This window comes from Theropithecus gelada, chromosome 15 (assembly GCF_003255815.1).
Source record: "Theropithecus gelada isolate Dixy chromosome 15, Tgel_1.0, whole genome shotgun sequence".
NCBI classification, from domain to species: domain Eukaryota; kingdom Metazoa; phylum Chordata; class Mammalia; order Primates; family Cercopithecidae; genus Theropithecus; species Theropithecus gelada.
The window spans coordinates 24,412,252-24,433,909 of NC_037683.1; the positions used below are offsets into that span (position 1 = coordinate 24,412,252).

Genomic DNA, 21,658 nt, shown 5'->3' on the forward strand with positions numbered 1-21,658 from the left:
AATGATCGCCATTCTAACTGGTGTGAGATGGTATCTCATTGTGGTTTTGATTTGCATTTCTCTGATGGCCAGTGATGATGAGCATTTTTTCATGTGTCTGTTGGCTGTATGAATGTCTTCAAAAAGTGGGCAAAGGATATGAACAGACATTTCTCAAAATAACTCTTTTAAAAAAAATTTTAGTGTTTGCTTTAGGGTTTACAGCATGAATACCTAGCATATCATAGTTACCTTCAAGTGATATAATACTATTTCAAGTATAGCACAGGAAGGAATCTTATAATAGTATCCTGTTCTTCCTCTCTTCCAAGCCTTATGCAGTTTTTGTCATATGTGTTATTCACATATATGTTAAAAAATTACACAATTTATCTTTATTATTTTTTTCTTATTTTTTTGGTATTTAAGTAATAACATAAGTGATTTTATATATTTACCCTTGTAGATACTAACTTTGGTACTCTTCACTTCTTTGAGGATCATTCATGTTTTCATCTAGTGTCATTTTCTTTCAGCCTAAAGGATGTCTTTTACTATTTCTTATATTTTGTCAGTTAGTGATGCATGCTTTCTGATTTTGTTTTTGTAAGATATTATTGCTGGACATGAAATTTTAAGTTGACAGATTTTTATCCTAGTAATTAAAGATGTTACACTTCGGTCTTGTTTGCATTGTTTCAAATTATAAATCTGCCATCATTCCTATCTTTGTTCATGCATATATATACACACACACACACACATATATACACACGCACACCCATATATATAATTCATATATATATACACCCATATATATAATTCATATATATATATAGAGAGAGAGAGAGAAAGATATCCTTTTTTCTGACCGATTCTAAGCTTTTCTCTTTATTAGCCATTTATTTCTTGTGTTAGAGTTTGTTGGGCTTCTTGGATCGGTGGGTTTATGGTTTCATTAAATTTGGAAAATTTTTGGCCATTATTTTGTCAATTTAAAAAATCTCCCTCCATTTTTCTTTTCCTCCAACAACATGTATATTCAGTCACTTTAAGTGGTTACTCATCTCGGTGATGCTTTTTTCATTTTCAAAACTTATTTGTTATCTCTGTATTCCATTTTAGATAGTTTCTAGTACATATCTTCTGTGCTTTCTGTGAAGTGTAATTTATTGTTCATCCCATCCAGCATTATTTTTCATCTTGGACATTGTAATTTTCACCTTTGGAAGTCCAATTTGAGCCTCGTTAATATATTCTATTTCTTAAATTTTTTTACAAATGGGATATAGTTACAATAACTTTTAATGTTCTTGTTCGCTAATCCTGACAACTGGATCAGTTCTGGGTCAGTTTAAAGTGATTGATTTTTTTTTTTTTCCTCCTCATTATGGGATACATTTTCCCGCCTCTTTGCATGCCAGGTAATTTTGTATTGGATGCCAGATATTGTGATTCTTGCCTTGTTTGATGCTGGATATTTTGTATTCCTAAAAACATTTTTGAAGTCTTTTGTATAGAGAAACAATTTGATTCCTTTATATCTTGCTAAATCTAAAGATTCCTTTAGATCTTTAAGATTTGTTAGATGGAACTGAAGCAGTGTTTAGTCTAAGGCTAATTATTGTCTACTACTAAGGGAGAACTCTTCTGTGTGCTCTACAAAGTTGCCCATAAATTTTGAGGTTTTACAGTATGGCTGGTAGAGACAGGCACTATTACTGGCCCTTGTATGAGCCTCAGGCATTGTTCTCACTAATTCCCTTGTTTTGGGAGATTTCTCAGATACATGCATCGATCAGTACTCTGATGAATATTGACAGGAACTCCTCCACAGATCGCTTCAAGTTTTCCTCTATGCAGCTCTCTCCTCTCCATTACTCTGTCTTATGAACTGTAATCACTTTGGTTTCCCTGGTCTCAGAACTCTGGCTGGGCAATTCAGGGAATCTGTCAGGCATTTCCTCTCCCTGAACAGTGGCTTGAAAACTCTCTAAGGGCAAAGAGAAATTTTAGGGCTCACATAATTTGTTTTCCATCTTTCAGGATCTCTGTACTTTGTTGCCTAATCTCCAGTTGTTGATTAGCTTGTTTTATGTCTTTCTTTTTGTTTGTTTGTTTGTTTGAGATGGAGTCTCGCTCTGTTGCCCAGGCTGGCGTGCAGTGGTGCTGTCTCGGCTCACTGCAACCTCCACCTCCCAGGTTCAAGTGATTCTCCTGCCTTAGCCTCCTGAGTAGCTGGTACTACAGGCACGTGTCACCATGCCTGGCTAATTTTTTGTATTTTAAAAAGAGACAGGGTTTCATCATGTTAGCCAAGATGGTCTCAATCTCCTGACCTCATGACCTGCCTGCTTCGGCGTGTGTGTGTGTTAATTTCTTAATGTTGTGGGCAGTAGGGCAAATAAATCCAGTCCTTGTTATTCCGTTTAATCCAGAAATAGAAATCCAAGATTCTTCTTTATTTTCCAGCAAGCAGTGCTCTAATCCAAGAGTTACTTTTTAAAATTGAGGTAAAATTTGCTTATTTTTGGTTATCTGGCCTAGGGTCACTTTACACAGATCTAGGCCCTTCTTCCTGTAGCCATTCAGAAGATTGGAGACAATGACATACATGCTTCTGTCTTTACAGAGTGTTTTTTAACCTTTCCTTGTAGGACTTGACTTTCATTCTCCACATTGTTCAATTCCTGAATTTGTGGGTGGGCAGTTGTTTTTAAAGATACAGGCCGGGCGCGGTGGCTCACGCCTGTAATTCCAGCACTTTGGGAGGCTGAGACGGGCAGATCACGAGGTCAGGAGATCGAGACCATCCTGGCTAACATGGTGAAACCCTGTCTCTACTAAACATACAAAAAAATTAGCCAGGTGCGGTGGCGGGTGCTTGTAGTCCCAGCTACACAGGAGGCTGAGGCAGGAGAATGGCGTGAACCCGGGAGGCGGAGCTTGCAGTGAGTGGAGATTGTTTGTGCCACTGCACTCCAGCCTGGGTGACAGAGAGAGACTCTGTCTCACAAGAAAATAAATAAATAAAGATACAAGATGATGAATCTTGTATCCTTATATGTTGGGGTTTCCCCACAGTGCCTGTCATACGTGGATGTTCAGTTCACTGAACTGAATTGCATGTGGATAGACATATTCATGTCTTAACTTTTTGACTCTGCATTAATTCCTTAAGCACTGTGTAGTTTTATGGGGTCTTCTGTAGTCCTACAGCCTAGTTAAGTACATGGTAAGCCCTCTAAAAATGTGTCATGACCAACTGATGCTGTAGTTGATTGGGAAGGTACATGTGAAACATTCACCTCATCTGTTTGCCTCCGTGTCACCTTTATCATGTCTAAACCCTCTGGAAAATGAACTTGGCTTAAATTGAAATTTCTCAGTTCACTCAGTTGAGTTTTGTCTTTGAGAATATAAGCCTAATCAAAGAATATAGACTTGGGAAAACCTGGCTTCTGGTTTTATTTTTCACCACTTCTCAGTGAGAGAGATCTAGGTTTAGTCAACATCTTTTCTAGAGTTCAGTTTCCTTTTCTGTGGAATGGGAAAAACAACACCTTTTCACAAGCTATTTTTAAGGGTTAAATCCGGCACATGTCTTGAGACACAGTAGGTACTAATACTTTCTTGTTGTTTCCTATTTCCATGAATTAAAAAAAAATTAGAGGGAGAAATAAATGTTAGGAAGAAAACAAAATAAGATTTAAGACTTGTTTTGGATAGAGAGTTAGGATTACTCACACATTTGGTCAGGTGAGGCCAGAATAGGGAAATGTGGGCTTTATCCTTTGATCTCTCTGAATTTTTGCTGGCAGCCAAGTCCAGTGCTGGAATTATTTATTTATTCACAAGCTCATGCGTGCATGTGCACAGACATAGGTGCTTACACAGATCTTTCTCTCTTTCTTTCTCCCATGTGCGCACATGAACACAAACACACACACTTTATGGCTGCCATCTGTTTCACACCCTTCTGAACTAACTTTTGAAATGCTCACTCTCCCTCCCTGTCTCCTACCCCTGCCCCCACCTCTAGGTTTGGCGCCCTCTTTGTCTCCTTCAGAGAAGCCATCTCTCAGTCAGTTCTGGGATGCCGTTAGGAAAGCCAAGCATAAGTAGCCTCCTGTTCCAGTTGTTTTTGAGCAGAAATGGGGCTTGTTGTAGGGGGTGGCTGAATTCCCCGCACGCTAATCTGTCATCAATATTAAAAACAGACGTCTGGTTCTCCCTCATGGCCTCATCAGAACAATTGGCATGGGTTTCAGCCTCTTGGGCAGAGTAGATGTAGGGGGAGGTGGGAGTAAGAAGCTGGGCCGAGGCACAAACAGATTTAATAAATCCAAACCTCCCATTTGACCTATGAAGAAAAAGGCTCAGAGGAGACGGACTTGTCCAGAGCTTACACACTTGGTGAGTTACTGATACAGCCAGAGCTAGAACTAGGGCTCTGGTTTCTTTACTATCTACCCCCACACCCTCATCCAGTACATTCAAAGATTTTTCACTAGTTCATATTACCTCCGGTGTGGTTTGCTCTTGTTGAGAATAGACCTAGAGGCAGATGGAAATCAGGGGATATAGGACATTTGTGTGGCTTGAGAGAATGGAGTCTTTAGCTACTGACAGCAACTACTGAGCAACTAGTGAACTCTGATCTTGTGAAGGGGATTGTAGCCCATCAGGCTTACCACTTCTTTGTCTACTTTTATATAAACTAGCTTTGTGAATCCCTAAATTTCCGAGTAGAAGAACCTCAAGCATTGAACGTGCCACTCTCAGTGTAAGGATCAGAAGAGTGAGGACAAGAAGGGATGGGTCACACCTAGCATCATAATCTCCTGTTTCTCTGTCTGGTGATATTCTCACCACATGCCTATGCATTTTCTTTGGTCATCTTCTGCTCTCCTGCTGGATTTTTTTTTTTTTAACTTTAAAAAAATCAGAAACTTCTCTTTTTCTTCATGGAATTCTCAGCTTCAGCTTGTTTAGTTCAGGGCTGGAAGGCCAGCCGGCTCTGTTGGCACTCACAGAGGCAGCAGGCCCTATCCACTAGCCCCGGCACCTCCTCATACAAGGCAGCAACATCTGGAGCTGGTCAGTACCCCTTTCTGCCCTGGCATCTGGGAGCCTAATGGGCCTCTCCCCGGCTGATCAGTACCACGCTTGCCTCCTGCCAACTCTCAACTCTTGTCTCTGTTTCTTTCTTCCTATATCCTTTCCTATTTCCTTTCTTCTCTCCTTCCTTGTTTTATTCTTTTTCTACCTTTATGTGTGTCAACTTCCCTTGGTGACTGTCTCTTTCTTCTTTTTGCTCCATGTCATTTTCTGCCCATGTCTCAGCTGACCTTTGCTTGTCTTTGTCTCTCTACACTGGCTCTGATATGAGCTGCTCATTTAGATTTACATGTGGGTAAAGAAGAATGTCCAGAGGCCATCTGTACCCACTCTCAGCTCTGCTGTTCTTTCTCTGTCCCTATTATCATTAAGGATAATCTACAACTGAAAAGGCACTCCCCGTCCCAACACACACACCATCCCATCTCAGACCTTAGACTGAAAACTTTATCAAGTAAAAGGGAGCAGTTATGGAGGTGAATTTATATGAGGAATAACTCAAGGTGAAGGGCAGCAGGTCTCTTTTCTCCAGTAGCTGAGAGGATGGTGGCAGCAGTGGCTGTGATGGAGCACTTACATTGTAGGTGTTTATGAAATCTTGTGGAATTTACTTAGTTCCTCATGCTGTGGGCTATGGCTGAACTGTGCTGTTCATCTGAGAAACTAGAGGGGACCTCACTCACCTGCTGTCCGCTTACCCTGGGCCAGCCTGAGAGAGGTGATGTCATTGGAAACTACGCTTTACTCCCTCAGCTAGAATTGGGGGGTGGGGGCGAGGGAAACATGTTTTAAAGGGTGAAGTACAAACCTACATGATTGCAAACATCTGAAACTGATATTAGGGGCTCAGAAAATATTTCTGTCACTCCAGCTGCTCTCTGGGTGAAAGGTTTCTAAAGTCAAAGGCTTCCAAAGGGAAAAGATACTTGGAAAGTCTTAATCCTGTTGATTCTTCCATGCCACCCAGCCTGCCTTCTATATCACAGAATTCTTTACAGCTCACAAAGCACCCTCATTCATTTCATGAATGTGTGTGGAGCTCTTAGTATGGTCTATGTCCTGGGCATGGAATGTTAACAAGACAGGCATAATTCCTGCCCTTATGGAGCTTATAGTCAACAAAGAGAGTGGTATAATTTAGCGAGAAATTGCTCGGATAGCATAGTGGGTGCTGAGATAACTCAGATGCTGTAGGGGCATGGCAGAGAGGTTTCTAATTCAGTCCATTGGGGATAATAAAGGCTACTCAGAGGAAGTGGGAAATTGTTTGAGAGTCTGGTTCCAGTAATTAATTATGTGGATCAACCTCTCATACACAAGACTACAAACCCCTCCCCTGGAGATCACTCCCAAGCTGGTCTTTCTCCCTCCCTGTTGCCATCTGTTGCCATTCTTGTCCTTAGTAGCAGCTTCCCATTAGAGATGCCAAGAGAATAAAAATCTGTATTTCTCTCTTTACTCAACAGAATCTCCTTCCAGGCCAGGCAAGAATTATGCTGTGTTGGTACCTACCTGTCATCCAGAGTTTGCCCAGACTAAATCTATCCTACCTTGTGTCTATGACATTGTTATTCCCCAAAAGGGGAAGTCTAGCTGAATCCAACCTTCATCGTCTTGCCTCAACTGAAACTGATTCTTTAAGTATTTTAAGTTCCTGGTTTGGAGCTTTATCTTCATCTGTGTTCTTGCCATCACGATAGGTAAGGTCAGGGTTTTTTGTGGATTTTCTGTCCAACAATCCAGTATCTCACTTCCTTGATATGCTCATCTCCAGTGACCATTTCTCCATTCTGCCTCAGCCACCCACTCCTGGGCCACACTGTAGACTTTGTCCTCACATGATATTGTTCCATAAAAAACCATCAGTTCCAACATCCCACTCTTTGACTTCAATCACTGCTTGTATCAGTCTCTCAATCTCCCTTGCCTTTCGGTCTTTTAATTTCCCTGCTTGGTCAAACACCTGCACTGGATGCATGCAACTCTCCATCTTCTGTGATGGTACAGTCAGGCAGCTACAGAAAAACACAGTTTTGAATATTGTCATCAATGTATCATCAGTCATCAATGTTAACTGGTCTCTTCATGCTTCCATTCAATCTTACCTAGGTTTCTCCTGTCAACTTACATTCTTCTTCATCATTCTTTGAGATGGGGGTCTCGCTCTGTCACCCAGGCTGGAGTGTACTAGTGTGATCTTGGCTTACTGTAACCTCTGCCTCCCTGGCTCAAGCAATCTTTCTGCCTCAGCCTTCTGAGTAGCTGGGACTACAGGTACACACCACCATTCCCAGCTAATTTTTTGTATTTTTGGTAGAGACGGGGATTCATCATGTTGCCCAGTCTGGTCTTGAACTCCCGAGCTCAAGTCATCTGCCTGACTTCGCCTCCCAAAGTGCTGGGATTATAAGTGTGAGCCACCACACCCAACCTTCATCATTCTTAAACCCATAATACCCTATTCTCCCTTTATTCATTAAGAACAATAATGGAGTAGTGTGATTTTTCTCCAAACAATTTAAAATTTTTCATGCATACTCTCCCCATTTCCTCCTGATATAATATAGGAGATGCCCTCCTTTCTTTCTAAAGTTAGTCTTTTTGTTGCAGTATTTCTTATGCCTTCCTAAATTATTAGAAATCTACATGTAATCTCTCTCCTTATATCCTATATTTTGTATCTCTCCTTCTTTAGTAGATTATTTACATCATTTATATGCTCATAAATTTTTCTTCTTAGAACAAAGACACAAACAAAACATTGCATCTTCTAAAATGATCTCTTTCCTTTTCTTTATAAACACACCTTTGAAAGTATAGCCTACAATGGTTCACTTCATCTTTTCATTCCTCAGCTTACTCCCCTCTGTCTTCTGCTACCACCAAGTTACTAAAACATTTTTCTCCATGAATATTTGTGAACTCTATGTCATTAAATTCAATGACTTTTTTGGGTCATAAACTTACTTCATATCTCTATGCATTCTACAGGATCTGAAACATTTGCTGTCCTTGGTTTCTTCAGTACTATACCTTCCTGGTTTGGTATCTAACTCTCTAACTCCAACTTAGCCTGTCTTACAGGGTCTCTTTATCTGTTCTTTATCTTGAAGCCTCTTATGGCTTGCTCCTGTATATTCTTTTCTCAATTTAATCTCTCTCTGGGTTACCACACCTAGTCCAATAGTAACAATCAATTTATTCATTGCTTTTACATTTGGGTCTCCACCTCATTTTTCTGAACCCCCTAATTATATCCAACTGACTATAAGCATCTATAATTCGATATCTCACAAGCAATTCAAACTCCTCAACACATTCAAAACTGGATTTGCTATCATCTCCCTACAAGTTTGCTCCTTTCCAGTTGTTCATTTACTCTATATAGCTGGTGCCACTATAAACTAAGTTTCTTAAAGCAGTTACCTTTAACTTTTCTCTTGTTCACCTTCATGTTCAATTTATAACCAAGATATTTTGCTTTGATCCCCATTATCTCTTAAATCGGCTCCTTTCTTTTTATTTCCGTTGCCTAATCTAAGCCACTCAATATCTTCTGCAATCATTTTTTAAATAGTCCTCACATTAGCCACTTTTCCCTCCCTTTCAGTTATCAACTCTAAAGCCAGAGTTACCTGTTAAAATATACATTTGATCATATCTAGCATAGTATTTGGCAAACCATGGACGCTCAATAAATATTTGATGGATAGGTATCTTATTTATAACTATGATTCTTCTAATTTAAACCTTTTAAGAACTTTCATAACTCTTCTAACTTCTAAATGAAAACTTTTTGACACATAGTACAAGGTTTGAATAATTGCAATTACCTACTTCTTCTCTCTACTATTTTTTTTTTTTTTTTTTTTGAGACGGAGTCTCGCTCTGTCGCCCAGGCTGGAGTGCAGTGGCGCGATCTCGGCTCACTGCAAGCTCCACCTCCCGGGTTCACGCCATTCTCCCGCCTCAGCCTCCGAGTAGCTGGGACTACAGGCGCCCGCCACCACGCCCGGCTAGTTTTTTGTATTTTTAGTAGAGACGGGGTTTCACCATGTTAGCCAGGATGGTCTCGATCTCCTGACCTCGTGATCCACCCGCCTCGGCCTCCCAAAGTGCTGGGATTACAGGCTTGAGCCACCGCGCCCGGCTTCTCTCTACTATTGATGCTACCGATTTTCTTTCCCACTTGGGCCTGTACACTCAGGTCTCAGTTTAAATGTCACTTATCTGAATGCTTAGATTAGATTTGGCCCTCTCGTTGACTACATGAACTTTTAGCATTCTATACTATTCCTAGCTTGGTAGCACTTATTACAATTCTGAATATATTTTGGTTGGTGAAGGCAGGGATGTAGCATTTGCCTTTTGCACTGAAATATTAGCTTCTCCGAAGTGTTGTTACATTTATCTTTTTTATCACCCTATCCCCAGTGCCTGGTACATTGCCAGGCACGTAGTAAGCACTCAATAAATACCTGAAGTGTGAACGGGAAGTAGTGAAATGAAGTGAATATTGAGGGGTGGGTGGGATGGAAAGCGGTTCAGGTAGAGGAAACAGCACGCACAGTGTCCTTAAGGAATAAAAGGACAGTGGGGCTGGAGTGTAAATTCTGAGTATGGAATTTAAAAAGAAGGGACTATAGGAGGAGTGAAATTATAGAGAGTGGTTTAAGTCATGCTAAAGAGGAAAAGTTTTATCACCCTGGCTGCTCTATGAAGTATGGATTGAAGGAACTTTAAATCCATTATCTTATTTTACCTACAAATTAGTCCTTCCAATAGGAGGACAATATTATCTACATCTACAGATGAGGGAGTTGAGGATAAGTCTTGTGAAGTTGATAGTTGAAAGTCAAACTTCTTATAAGTGTGGAGCCAAGAATTGAATTTACGTCTTCCGACCATTTGATCTACGTTTCTCTATTGCTCACTGCCAGTGTGATGACAGCCAGAGGCAAGAAGCCTGTGCATCAGAGGATCAGGAAGAATGGCTGAGTAGTCTTTTAGTCTTTTCTTTTCTTTTCTTTTCTTTTCTTTTCTTTTCTTTTCTTTTCTTTTCTTTTCTTTTCTTTTCTTTTCTTTCTTTCTTTCTTTCTTTCTTTCAGACAGGGTCTTGCTCTGTTGCCCAGGCTTGGAGTGCAGGGGCCCAATCACACCTTACTGCAGCCTCTACCTCCTGGGCTCAATCAATCCTTCCACCTCAGCCTCCCAAGTAGCTGGGACTAAAAGCATGCATCACCACTCTTGGCTAGTTTTTGTATTTTTTCGTAGAGATGGGCTTTTGTCATGTTGCCCAGGCTGGTCCCAAACTCCTGGACTCAAGTGATCCACCTACCTTGACCTCCCAAAGTGCTGAGATTACAGACATTAGCCACCATGCCTGACCAGAGTAGTCTTTTCTATAGAAGTTCATTGCTCTGAGAAATTATACTGTGTGGCATCAAGGTGTAGACTAGGAGATCCAGGCTATAGGACTAGGGTTTGATTTCTGTTGTCCACTTGGAGGGATGGCTGACCTTGGTCTGAACACAGCCATTAAAGACATAGCCTGAGGGTGAAGAGAGAAAATAAGAAAAGGGGTACAGCTGTAAAGTCCCTTCCTCCTCCATCTGACATGGGGAGGTGGAAGGGAGGTAAAATTCCCCTCTCAGGCATTACTGATGAGCTTTGAAAAACATAGGTTAATTACTTCTTCATTTTGATTCAAATCTGTCCTTATTTTTCTCCCCACTAGGGGCACCTTGTGTATTTCCACTATGACTTCCTCACCAAGCTGTCCTGCCTCTTATCTTGTCCCTGTATTCAATCTTCCTCATGCTGCCAGTCATATCTGTCCATACCAGTGTTTCTCAAAACACATTTTCCATATGTGAATTGCATCAGGGAAAAATATCAGAACTAAACGCAGGTGCTTCTCAGAATTGTTGTGAGCAGCAGATGAAATGGTATATGTTGTCTGTAAGATGCCTGGGGCACATAGATGATAGTCAATAATTATTCATCCCTTTTACTTTCTCCTTACCTTCCTTTTTGAAAATGTACACAATTAAAATACTCTTGCTTATCTGAAATATTGGCTTTAACTTAGAGATAGCAAACCAGTCGCTACATGTTTTTAAATATTTGAATAAGTGGCTGTCACTTGAAATCTGGATGCTTTTTATGTGAAAATCTGGATTCCTGGCTTCTGCTGAAAAATAGTGAGTTTTGGCAACTTTAGACTCACATTCTCACGTGACAGCAGTAGGAATGAGAGTTGACTAGCAGCTTTCCGCTTTAGAGAATGCATGTAAACTAGTTCGTCTTAATCCCCTCTTTTAGATTTTCTGACATCCAACCCACTACATTAACTTACGTTATCTGCTTTGCTCTGAAGATATTTGAAAGTGTCATCTTTAATTTAGACCAGGGACAGAGGAGAGCTTCTCTTGAGAATGTCGCCATGCCTTGGAATATTTTCCCCTGCCATTTGCCATTATTTAGACAGTGGGATTTGATCTGACTGTTCAATAACAGAAATGCCTCATAAAAATAGCTCCATTTTTAAACGTTCATTGTATACCCCAGAAGACTCCTAGCCTTGTGAAGGTATCTTTCCAGTTCATCTAAGATACCTAGTTCAACAATACGAATTATCCATCTTCTCCTAGCATAGAGTCTGGTTTAAAGTAGAAGTCTAATGAGTAACCATTAAATGAGAGCACTGAATGAATAAAGTAGAGATGCCATGTTAAGCTCATTTAATCCTCACAATAATTCTATGATGAAGTTACTCTTGTTATTGTCTCTTTACAGAAGCAAAAACTGAGACTCAGAAGTAGTCCACTCAGTCACAGGCATCTAGAATCCTAAAAATATGAGGTTGGTGCAAAAGTAATTGTGGATTTTGCTATTACTTTACTTTCAATGGCAAAAACCACAATTAATTTTGCACCAACCTCATATCCTATTTAGAAGATACTTACAGATCAGTTAAGCCAACCCCCTAGTTTCACAGATGAAGCAACTGAATCCCAGTGGTGAAGGAACTTCCCCTCAGTCTCCTGGCAAGTTATGGATGACACATACATAGGGTCTCCTGGGTTCCAGCCCAGTATTGTAGCCCACACGACCTGCCTCCAGGAGTATCCATACTTGGATTTATTTACCAATCCCATTCTCAGACTTCATAAACTTCCTTTTGACTTCCCTTTTCCTGAGTCATTCTGTCCTACCTCCCAAAGGAGAGATTTTGGGTACTTCCCTGGAGCCATCTGAAATGAGATCAAGGAGCTTTGCTCACATGACCCCAAACTCCCCAGGGAGAACTCAATTACCCTGTTCTGATCCGGCCTCACCTATGCCAGTGGGAAAAGGTGAGGGTGGAGTTCCCTGGAAAGAGAGAATTTGGTTATTAACCAACAATGAAGGCAGGATTGTAAGAGAACAATTATGAGCCCTGTTATAATTGCCCTTTAATCTATAATTGCCAGGTTTGTCTCCAGCTCACCTTTGGAGTCTGTTGACCCATTAAAAAGCCTCAGGCACAGCTGACATCAACGATGTAGGAGAGCTTTTCAACACATCAGAGTTCCCTGGGAATACTCACTCCAAGATTCCAAAGACTTCTTAGAATCACAGAAAATCTGGAAGAAACTCTAGTGAACACAGCCCTCTACCCAATGTAGAGATCACAGGTAGCCACCTACCCAATATCCCCTATCCACCATTCACCTCTCACTCACATTATACAGATAAGAAACAAGACTTAGAGAAGAAAAGTTACTGCCCTTTAAAAGATAGCTTGAGGTATAATTGACATACAAAAATTGCACACATTTAATATATAGATAATGATGACTTTGGACATGTGCATGTATCCATGATGTCATCACCACAAGCAAGAATCAAAACGTACCCATCACCTCCAGTAATTTCATTTTGTGCATTTATGTATGTGTGTACATGTGTGTGTTTCATAAGAACACTTAACGTGACATCTAGCCTCTTAAAGCATTTTAAAGCACACAATATCATATTAACTATAAGTGCTATGTTTTACAGCAGATTTCTAGAACATATTCATTTTGTATAACAGAAACTTTATACCCCATTGAAAACCAACTCCTTGTTTCCCCATCCCCAGCACCTGGAAACCATCACTCTAGTCTCAGCTTCTTTGACTTTGCCTATTTTGGATACCTCTATATTAGTGGAATTAGGCAGTATTTGTCGTTCTATGACTGGATTCTTATACTTAGCATAACGTCCTTTAGGTTCATTCGTGTCATTTCAAATGGCAGAATTTCCTTCTTTTTTAAGGCTGAATGATACTCCATTGTATGCATATACCATGTTTTCTTCATCCATTTATTTGTTGATGCACCCTTGGGTTATTTCTCTATCTTGACTACTGTGAATAATGTTGCAATGAGCATGGGGGTACAGATATCTTTCCAAGATCCTGATTTCAATTATTTTGAATATAAATCCAGAAGTGGGATTGCTGGATCATCAGCAGTTCTATTTTTAATTTTTTCAGGAACCTCCATACTGTTTTTCACAGTGGCTTCACCTTTCTACATTCCCAACAGTGATAAGAGTTCTCTTGCTCTTGAGCATAAGCTAAGTGTAATCATGCCTTAGGACCTTACTTGTCCCATTCCATGCTGTATCCCTAATATCAAATATATAAATTATGCTGTTGTTACCTGTCATGAAACAAGGTAGTCACACCACAAGCAGAAAGGTATCTAATGTAAACAGAGCCCAAACAAGAATGAAGCAAGAGTGGCCGGGCGCGGTGGCTCACACCTATAATCCCAGCACTTTGGGAGGTCGAGGCGGGCAGATCATGAGGTCAGGAGTTCAAGACCAGCCTGGCCAACATAATGAGACCTCGTCTCTACTAAAAATTCAAAAATTAGCCAGGAGTGGTGATGCACCCCTGTAGTCCCAGCTACTCAGGAGGCCGAGGCAGGAGAATCTCTTGAACTGGGAGGTAGAGGTTATGGTGAGCCGAGATCACACCACTGAGCTCCAGCCTGGGCAACAGAGCGAGACTCCATCTCAACAACAACAACAACAACTAAAAGAATGAAGCAAGAGTAATGACATTTGTTAAGTACCTACACCATACCAGAAATTTTGTAAGCATTGTGGCAAGTGTAAAGCTATTAAAGGGAAAGAGAAGACAGTCAGCATTTATTGAACACCTAGATGCCAAGTTATCCTATATAATCATCAAAATTGTTCTGAAAAGTAGTTAGTATTATCTTCATTTCACATGTGGGAAAACTCAGGTTTAGAGGGGGCATAGTCACTTACTTAAGGGCATAGAATTATTAAGTGATAGAGTTTGGACTTGAACTTAATTCTTCCTCACTCAGAAACTCTGCTCTTTATCCCTACTCTCGATGGCTTCCAAGGAATCCCTGAAGGGGAAATTAGGTATGTATGTGTGTATGCATATATGTACATATGTATTTATTTATTTTAATAAAAAAGGAGAAGAGAATATAATGAAAAAAACTTGAGGGGGATGTGCTTTCGATTGAGGGTATGGGGACCATGCTAGGAGCTATTTTCAAGGCAGAAATCATGGGAAGACTTAAGCTCTGAGCCGGGTCATATTCTGAGCCAGGCACTGCAAGTCACCATGTTTCATGCATTGGGTGCAGATGTTCTGTCAGATCTGGCTGTTCTGCAGCAGCTGAGCTTCTCAAAGGAGTTCTGGGCCCATAAAATAGGGAAACAGGGGTGATGGAAATGACATCCAATGAGTACTGTTAACTGGCTGAACATAAAGTGACTGCAAAATCAAATATCAGTGAGACTGGACTCTTCTGATGTTGCTCACATACTGTTAGCTACATGGACAGTCTTGCTAATTATGTAGTTTATAAGTGAGGCTCTTCTCCACATGTAGAGTTGATACTAGTGGCTTGTATTTTAAAATTTATTTCTAGCTGACAAACAATTATTGACTGTTAATTCTAATTACTGGGGAAATTCCAGAGACAGGTCTAACTGTAATTCAAGGTAGAAGACGTGTACTCATTCTATTTTGTTTTTGTTTTGATAACCCTACAAACAGAGCTTGAGCACAGATTAGGTAGGTATCCATAGGAAACAGTTATGAGGGATCATGAACAGGACCCAGAAGGGGAAAAAGCCAGTACAGGGATGTGTTCACAAGATTACTATTGATGTATTGAGGCTCTTGCTGGCTTAAAGATGCAAAGCTGGAGTATGTCTTCTCTAGCTCCCTATCTCAGTTGTTTAAAGATTTGTGTTTCTTAGACTTCTGGGCTATACTTGCTCATATGAGCTGAGAGAGGTCCCACAGCACCATTGAAGGCCTTGGGGTAGGAAGCGCAAAGATATACCTGATGTGTATTCAAGGAGGAAGGTCCTGGGGCAGCACAAAGTGAGTTTGAACTCACATTGGAACTGTCCATTGAAATTGAGGTTGAAATCAGAGACTAAAGATGTGCGGCCTTTGTGAATAAAGTGGGCTTTCATCTCAACCTGGAAGGATGGAAGGGATTTCAATAGTAGCGAACAAGTAAGAGGAAATTCAGACAGATGGAAGAGCATAAAGCAAGAAAAGCATGAAGATGGAAATGAAAGGTGCCTGGAGAATCATAGAATGAGTGAGACTGGATTTTATGGTCAAGTAGATGAAAGCCTTGAAGGCCAGGTTATGATATCTGAAGTCGATTCTTTGGGCACTTGAGAGTGATGAAAGTTGTTTATGGGCCTAAGTTGTGATTAGAATATACTTCTCATTCTCAGTTGAGAATGGCTAGATGCAGGTGAAGTATCACAGGTGATTGTAGTATAGAGTATGCTTTGCCAGACTTGGCTTGCATAGGGTCTTGGCAGCAGAACAGAGGATATAATTTGGACAAGTGAAATGAAGGTAAAGATATAAAGCAGGTTACCTCCCTTCAGACATTCTCTTCCTTTAACATCCATGTGGCAAATGGCATTAGCATTCTACTCCACCAACTGGGACAGTTTGATAATTTTTATTAATGTGTGGCCTACTGAGTTACCTCAGCCTTCATCCATCAAGCCCTGTATCATGCCTTTGGCCCACGCCCAGTGCCTCAGAAGCCCATATATCATCCCTTCAGGCAGGGAAGCAGATTCCCTTTTATCTCCCTTGCAAAAGCACAGATGTTACCGCACCCAGCCTTGTCTGGGGTTCAGGCACAGCTTCTCCCTGAATGACTTCCTTGGAATCTTCGTTCCCATTGCATTCCAGACAGACAGGCTTTTCTTTTGTTCCTTCACTCAAGAGCTGCCTCCACCCCACTCTTCTAATTCATGTGTCATGGGCAACATATTTGTGTTGCCACATCTGCCTTGTCCCAGCTGCTGAGTCCATTTGTAAGGCAGATATTAATGCTAATCATTGCCTGAAAAATTTTAGACCATGACATCCTGATGCACGGCTCATTGTTAGACTTTATCCACATCTCATCTTTATCACTGGGAGAAGGAAGGCAACATTATGATGGGAAAAGATCCATGAACTGGGTTGAAGAGACTTGGTTCTAATGCTGAATCCCTTTGTGATCTTGAGATTCCCATCTATGGGCCTCAGTTTCTGTATCTGTGAAGTGAAGTGGTTGAGTTCAATAATCTTTGAGACATTTCTGTCTCTAAGGTTTTATGACTTCCAGCCTTTAGGGATATTAAATGCATATACAGTTACCCCTCTGTATCTGTGAGTTTTGCATTCATAAGTGCAACCAACCTCAAATGGAAAATATTTGAAAACCTTTTCCACAAAGTTTTAAAAAACAAAACTTGAATTTGCTGTATGCCCAGTTGATATGGTTTGGGTCTGTGTCCTCACCCAAATCTCACGTAAATTTGTCATCGCCAATGTTGGAGGTGAGGGCTGGTGGAAGGTGATTGGATCTTGGGGGAGGATTTCCCCTTTGTGGCTATTCTTGTGATACTGAGTGAGCTATCCTGAGATCTGGCTGTTTAAAAGTGTGTAGCACCTCCCCCTTCTCTCTCCCTCCTGCTCCAGCCATGTAAGATGTGCCTGCTTTCCCTTCATCTTTTGCACATGATTTTAAGTTCCCTGAGGCCTCCTCAGTTATGCTTCATGGCTGTGAAACTGTGAGCCAGATAAACCTCTTTTCTTTATAAATTGCCCCTTCTCAGTTATTTCTTCATAGCAATGCAAGAATGGACTAATACACTGGTACTATGTTAAATCCACATGAATGAAGTGATTGTAGACATTGTATTAGGTTTTATAAGTAATCTAGAAATGATTTAAAATACAAGGGAGGATGTACATAGGCTATATGCAAATACTATGCCATTTTATATAGGAGACTTGAGCCACTGCAAAATTTGGTATCCAAGGGAGTCTGGCTGAGTCCGGGGTTTTTATGGGCTTCAGAGAGGAGGAACCGTGTACTGATTTGTCCATGAGTGGCCATGGTCAGGTCTGGAAAAATCACTGTAAGTTCTTACTCTGGTCTGTAGATCTGACAGTCCAGCCCCCAGGCTTCAGGCCATCCCAGACCTGAAGGTGGGGCTTCACTGGGCACCTGCCCCTTTCCACCCGGGAACCTGTCTGCCTCCTGCTGCCATCAACTTGCCATCCCTGGCACCCAGGTTGTTCATACTGAGGGGTGCCTGCAGCCCCGTGCAGAGCTGTTCCAGCCCCCTTCCCATGCTTATTGGCACCCAAAGTCTTGAGAGGGCCAAGGCAACAGGGTGCTGGCATATCAGCCAGGTCACAACAGTGCCCAGGCTCAACCTCAACTTTGATCTGAAATTGGAGGGGGTGCTTGAAGCGGGGAGAGGCCAGGCAGGGGGAGCAGGCATTTCTGAGCCTGTGGGGGAAGGGGGTGATCCCCAGGCCCCTGAGACTGCAGGAATGCCTGGATCCACAGCCGCAAGTGTGTGGCTGCACTGTGCCTCAGAGAGCGGGGTTCCCGCACCTCCAACTTGGAAGTGGGTGGGGCTTCCACCTGTTCCTGGCTCCTACTGGCTCCATGGAGCACTCAGCCCCTGCTGCATCTCCCCTGCTGCATCCAGTGTCTTTGCAGTGGCTGCTTCAGATGGGCTGCCACTGGCATTAATAGGCTACCCCTCAATGACCACGTCAATGAGTATGTATAGCCCAGATGCCCCTGTGGAGTGGCTGTGAAAATTTGATTATAAATCCAGGAACTGCTGGGAATAAATGGTTGGAAGATTCTGATCTCCTTCGTGTGAAGTATAGAAACTCTCGAGTGGGTTAAAATTGTCCCAACATCTAGGGGGACTCAGCATGAGAGAGGAAGATGTCTGATTGGTATGATAGGCTCAAAGCCACAGTATACACAGCCACTTTGCCACAGTAGGCATGACCTGAGAATGAGGAATGAAACATAAAACTAAAGAGTTGGAGGCTTGGGAGTCTAAGCTTCAGCCTGTTGTAACTGAGGGGTGGGATTGCCCTCTATTGGAGAACCACTGTAATCTGTGTAAGGCTCCTTTCTATTCCCTTCGCCTCCACCATGACTTGACACAGAGCCATGCAGAATCCTTGTTTTGGATATCACGTGGCAGTGGCAGGAATTACAGGCATAGAAAAAAAAAAGGCCAACTTGGAAGACCTGTTGCATTTCTCCCTTCTCTCTCCACAAGTCCTTAGGAACCTTGATTGAAGAAACTTCTGGAATTCTTTTACAATCCAAAGGGAGAGAGGTTAGTTCTGAGAGAGACACTATACTTATCAACACTGTGCATGAGAGACCAAAAGAGTGATTCATCAAAACAAAAGAAATGTTTATATTACATTTTGAAGTTGTCTACATGATCATTCATTCATTCAGCAATTATTTAATGAATTTCTGTTAACTGTGTATCCAATATGCTGGGCACTTTTAATTGCAATCTGTTTCTCCTTTCAGCTCTTTCATTCCTCCTACCTTTCTTAATACAACCAGTATGTTGAACTACAGCTAGAAATTTCCCTGTGATCACACCCCCCTGGAAATGTTTGATGATAAAGAATTTAGTGGGGAGAGTTATCCTCGTTGGACATATTAAACACTGAATATGTATTTGCTAATTATTGGGATTATTTCTGTAACTGTAGAATTATATGACCTTCCTCCAAATCTTCCTCCCCAAGTCAATTCTTGACTTCAGTTTACACTGAAAGAAAAAGAGAAATTTTTTGGATCAGTTCATGTCTAAGTTTCCTTATAGGTCTGTATTTCTTAGATCCCAGAGGGATAACCTCTTTTCCTTTATTTACCTTGTCTGTGTTGCTAAGATGTGGGTCAGCTACCCATATAAAAGTGGATAATCAAGCCATTTTTCAAATACATTGAAGTACGAACTATACACTTAAGATCTGTATGTAAGTGGCAATCTTCAATTTTAAAAAATCAGTATGAATAGGTGTCAGAAAATAAAACTATGATTTCTTGAGCTTTCCAGCATAATAATATTCTACAGCTATGTAATAGGAAGTGTATCATCCCATTTTATTGATGAAGACACTACTATTTGACAGATTAAGTAACATATCCAAGATCAAGTAGTTTCCAGTTTTAACTCATCATAGTTTCAAAGCCTATTACAATTACAACTTATTCTACCTTCTCCATAAATTTCCTCCTAATTCCCACCCCAGGACACATTAACACTTCAGGTTCTTAGATATCTTTGCTTCAGAAGCCCTGGCATGATCATCCTTTTGTTTCTTGCTATGACCCCACTGTCACTGCTCAGTGGATAAACAGACTATCGGTTCCAAGTTCTGTCAATCTGCTCCATTTTATAACTCTTAAACTTGCTGCTAAAGTATTTTCCAAGACACGGTGAAACAAAAACATGTCTTTCAATAGAAGGTCAGAATTTTGGAAGGACCTTTTTGGGTTTTAACATTAATATTGGGCATTAAGTTCTTCTTAAGCAGAGCTGAATTTTTCCTCTTGGGTTAGAGGGATGGGTTTTCAATGACCAGTGTCATTTGGGATCCTGGAAAGCAGAGGGTGGATATTTTTGGCATGTTTCGTGCCCAGTGCCTCATTCTCCAGCTGGCTCAGGTTTCTGGGTGGAGTTTCAGTTTTGTAGTAAGACTGTAGACCTAGGAGAGCAGTCTGGCTAATTTCCCCTCAGGTCACTCTAAATGACAGTAAAAATTACTGGTAACCTTTTCACAAAGCAGAAATTGAAATGGGGCTTTGAAACTTCTCTACATGGAAGTACAATCCCTTTAGGAAGAATAATAGGGAGGTACTGGAATGCTTCTCTCAAAGGGTCTGGGCATAGAAATGAGCATCTCCTGCCTTTCAGTAATGTATTCTACTTTATAAAACTATTTTATACATAGTCTCATCCAGTTGCTTACAACAGTCCTATAATGTGGTGTATCCTTGGACTCATTTTCCAGATATGTAAATAGAAGCTCAGAAGGGGACAGTGACTTAACCAAGGACATATAACTGGTAAGAAGTGCAGTTGGGATGTAACTACTAAGGATTCTTGCTCTTGCTGTCAGCCAGTTACTCTACAAGGATTTGGAGTAATCATAGCAAGTCCTGGAAGCTTATATCATTATCCCTACTATTTAAATGGTAAAACTAAAACCTGAGAATGGTAGTGTGGGTAGCCTAAAATAAATCACATGGCTCACTACTAGCAGAAGTGACCATAGGTTGTCTAACCCTGAGTCCATACCAAGATCCTTGTTGGTAACCCTCCACATCAAAGAATGGGTCTCTCACAAGCTTGCCTGAGATCTGATGTTCTATAACGGTGTTGCTTTTTTTTTTTTTAATTTGAGATTAGGTCTTGCTCTGTCACTCAGGCTGGAGTGCAGTGGTGTAATCTTAGCTCACTGCAACCTCCTCCTCCTGAATTCAAGCAATTCTCTTGCCTCAGCCTCCCAAGTAGCTGGGATTACAGGTATGTGCCACCATGCACAGCTAGGTTTTGTATTTTTAGTAGAGAGTCAGTTTCACCATATTGGCCAGGATAGTCTCAAACTCCTTACCTCAGGTGATCCGCCTACCTCAGCCTCCCAAAGTGTTGGAATTACAGGTGAGAACCACCATGCTTGGCCCAGTGTTGCTTTTTAATTGTTGATTTTAGGAAAGCAGATTTCTCCAGCTGGGAATTGGTGGCCTCTGTAGATGAGCAGTTGCTGATGAGTTAGCAGAATCTTCAACTTCAGAGCATGGCTCCTCTCTAAACCCAAATTCACTGTCAAGATTTTGTCCATAAAGATCTCGTCATTATATATACACGTGTGTGTGTGTGTGTGTGTGTGTGTGTGTGTGTGAATTTCCACTGATATTTTAGATTTTTGGATTCAAGGGGTACATGTTCAGGTTTATTACATAGCTGCACTACATGATGCTGAGGTTTGGGATATGAGTGATTCCATCACCCAGGTAGTGAGCATAGTACCCAGTAGGTAGTTTTTCAGCTGTATCTCTCCCTCCCTCCCCCTTCCTGGAGTGCCTAGTGTTTATCGTTGCTATCTTTATGTTCATGGGTACTCAATGTTAAGCTCCCACTTATAAGTGAGAACACGCAA

The 21,658-nt window shown here is 41.2% G+C and overlaps 2 protein-coding genes across 6 annotated transcripts in view; one reads left to right on the forward strand and one right to left on the reverse strand.

The window, feature by feature from the left end:
• TRIM32 (tripartite motif containing 32) overlaps positions 1-12,652 on the reverse strand; it is a 99,718-nt gene extending 87,066 nt beyond the window's left edge. Inside the window, exon 1 of the mRNA XM_025359315.1 lies at positions 12,593-12,652. The gene's annotated coding sequence lies outside the window, so the exon portion shown is untranslated. The remainder of the gene's footprint in view (positions 1-12,592) is intronic.
• Positions 1-21,658, forward strand: part of ASTN2 (astrotactin 2) — a 981,001-nt gene that overhangs the window by 804,605 nt on the left and 154,738 nt on the right. The gene's annotated exons all lie outside the window — the stretch shown is intronic.